A 3,831-nucleotide genomic window follows, 5' to 3' on the forward strand; every position below is an offset into this window, starting at 1 on the left:
TAAAGACATGAACACAGTTAATCAGTTTATCACTGCGTTCCAGGTTAGTATCCATGATGTTTTCTAAAGACATGAACACAGTTAATCAGTTTATCAGTGCGGTCCAGGTTAGTATCCATAATGTTTCTAAAGACATGAACACAGTTAATCAGTTTATCAGTGCGTTCCAGGTTAGTATCCATGATGTTTTATAAAGACATGAACACAGTTAATCGGTTTATCAGTGCGTTCCAGGTTAGTATCCATAATGTTTCTAAAGACATGAACACAGTTTATCAGTGCGGACCAGGTTAGTATACACAATGTTTCTAAAGACATGAACATAGTTAATCAGTTTATCAGTGCGATCCAGGTTAGTATCCATTATGTTTCTAAAGACATGAACATAGTTAATCAGTTTATCAGTGCGATCCAGGTTAGTATCCATAATGTTTCTAAAGACATGAACATAATTAATCAGTTTATCAGTGCGATCCAGGTTAGTATCCATAATGTTTCTAAAGACATGAACACAGTTCATCAGTGCGGTCCAGGTTAGTATCCATAATGTTTCTAAAGACATGAACACAGTTTATCAGTGCGGTCCAGGTTAGTATCCATTATGTTTCTAGACATGAACACAGTTAATCAGTTTATCAGTGCGATCTAGGTTAGTATCCATAATGTTTCTAAAGACATGAACATAGTTAATCAGTTTATCAGTGCGATCCAGGTTAGTATCCATAATGTTTCTAAAGACATGAACACAGTTTATCAGTGCGGTCCAGGTTAGTATCCACAATGTTTCTAAAGACATGAACATAGTTAATCAGTTTATCAGTGCGGTCCAGGTTAGTATCCATTATGTTTCTAAAGACATGAACACAGTTTATCAGTGCGGACCAGGTTAGTATCCACAATGTTTCTAAAGACATGAACATAGTTAATCAGTTTATCAGTGCGGTCCAGGTTAGTATCCATTATGTTTCTAAAGACATGAACATAGTTAATCAGTTTATCAGTGCGATCCAGGTTAGTATCCATAATGTTTCTAAAGACATGAACATAGTTAATCAGTTTATCAGTGCGATCCAGGTTAGTATCCATAATGTTTCTAAAGACATGAACATAGTTAATCAGTTTATCAGTGCGGTCCAGATTAGTATCCATAATGTTTCTAAAGACATGAACATAGTTAATCAGTTTATCAGTGCGATCCAGGTTAGTATCCATAATGTTTCTAAAGACATGAACACAGTTTATCAGTGCGGTCCAGGTTAGTATCCATTATGTTTCTAAAGACATGAACATAGTTAATCAGTTTATCAGTGCGATCCAGGTTAGTATCCATGATGTTTTCTAAAGACATGAACACAGTTAATCAGTTTATCAGTGCGTTCCAGGTTAGTATCCATGATGTTTTCTAAAGACATGAATACAGTTAATCAGTTTATCAGTGCGTTCCAGGTTAGTATCCATGATGTTTTCTAAAGACATGAACACAGTTAATCAGTTTATTAGTATCCATGATGTTTTCTAAAGACATGAACACAGTTTATCAGTTTACCAGTGCGGTCCAGGTTTGTATCCATAATGTTTCTAAAGACATGAACACAGTTAATCAGTTTATCAGTGCGTTCCAGGTTAGTATCCATGATGTTTTCTAAAGACATGAATACAGTTAATCAGTTTATCAGTGCGTTCCAGGTTAGTATCCATGATGTTTTCTAAAGACATGAACACAGTTAATCAGTTTATCAGTGCGTTCCAGGTTAGTATCCATAATGTTTCTAAAGACATGAACACAGTTAATCAGTTTATCAGTGAGATCCAGGTTAGTATCCATAATGTTTTTAAAGACATGAACATAGAGTTTATCAGTGCGGTCCAGGTTAGTATCCATAATGTTTTCAAAGACATAAACATGCTTAATCAGTTTATCAGTGCGGTCCAGGTTGTATACTAAGCTTGGACGACAACCAGACACTTAAGTTAGCGCTCTAAATCCCGAATAATGGCGTAATCAATTGTTTTTGAAAGTTTATAGGAAAACGAACTAACAATGGACTACAACAAATCATGCCATAGTCTTTCAAGTGTTCTGAAGTTAGTAACTATGTCTCGACAGTCTGTGTTCATAACATATAACTTGCTGTAGTAGGTGACAACGTTGGGTTCAATGATGGAGAAACATTAATTATACATATGGTAAATAAGTTACTAAAGTAGTGTGAATAGAACTTGTTAATGGCGTGATTACAATGTACATTTGGTGGTTGTGGTGGTTGTGTTGAGGGGTGGAAGATTTATTCTCATTTTTGGAAAGTATGATACATGGTTTTGATTTTGTCAGATGTGGTACAATTGAACATTGCGATTGCATTATAAATAAGTATCAGTTTGCAATCATTAATTGACAGTTGACAATTGTGAATGTATCTATTTTTAGTGCCATATCTCACATGCGGATGAACCACTAGAGCGGAAAAAAGCTAAAGAAAGGGCTAGGACGTTATTTATGAGCTTGGTGATGTTACCATCATGTAAATTCCATTCCTTGCTTTTGTTCAAATGGCAACACAAAAAAATTGAATCAGTAAATTAATTCTGTGAATTAGGGTTATGTTCAGAATATTCCACAAAGTATGTTTAGTACCTGTTGACTGATGTCATTATTTATGCAAATTGTATGCAAATACATTTGGGTCATCAAAATATATTTTTATTCCAGGATATTTTAAACCCATTTTCATGTGCTCAATATGTAATACAATATGTGGAGTGATTTAAAAGAGTGCAATTTGTACATACAAGATTTCTTCTGTTTTTACCTAATCAGTTATTGCAGAATTTATGTTTTATATGAATAATGAAAAAACCCAGCCCTCAATGTGTTCAATTGAAATACCATTAATTTATTGAATAATATGTTCTTCAAGCTAGTTATTTTTTTACAATATCACCTCTAATGTAGAGATTTCAAGATATCTTGTTGAGCAGAACCTCTTAATTGCTTGACCTGTCTACATATATGACGGTTTTGACCGCTGAAAAGTTATTATGAAAAAATAAAAAAATGCCATTTGAGTGTATAAAAAATATGGAATGTAAACAGTGGGTGTGAAAATAACAATATTATTAGAATCATTTTATTTGAAACCTCTCGTAAAAAACTGTTCACATATACACAACAGAAACACTACAGATTGGATTGAAAATATTTCATTGAAAATGGCATAGGATGACCTGTGACCCAATCGATCTGATTTTTTTGTACATTCAAAATGTTAATACCTGTTTTCTTTCAGTCTGATGTTTTGCGTCTACTATGCAAATAATGTAGATATATTAATATATTACATAGCAGTCTTCGTCATATGTGCTGGTAGATAACTATATAGGCGGTTGGAACAAAGATAATCTGACATGTTGATAACAAAAATGCAACAATTTAAATTTATTATTTGATTAGGTAGTTGTTGGTGCCGGATAGGATTTTATGTGAAATAAAACAGTTCATCATGTTTTACTCGTACACCTGGAGTATACGTCAGACATGATAATAATATGATATATTATTATTGTCATGGTAACAAGTTGTGTTGAGTTTGAAGATTCCAATGGCGAAATTAATCTAGACTTGTGCAATGCACCCCAAGATGTGTATTTCTGCTTCCTTGTTCTATAGATTGTGTGCTCACATTTCGGCAAGTGTGTCATCACACCAAGATAATCCATCTATGTCACGTTGCACATTTTATCAAACGCACAGTCAGTTCATTATCTAATTGAAAAATGTGTATTGAAGTATATATATATATAACATTACGTGTAAAACAACACAGACGCAGA

Source organism: Saccoglossus kowalevskii, chromosome 16, assembly GCF_978046115.1.
Source record: "Saccoglossus kowalevskii chromosome 16, keSacKowa6.1, whole genome shotgun sequence".
Classification (NCBI taxonomy): Eukaryota; Metazoa; Hemichordata; class Enteropneusta; family Harrimaniidae; genus Saccoglossus; species Saccoglossus kowalevskii.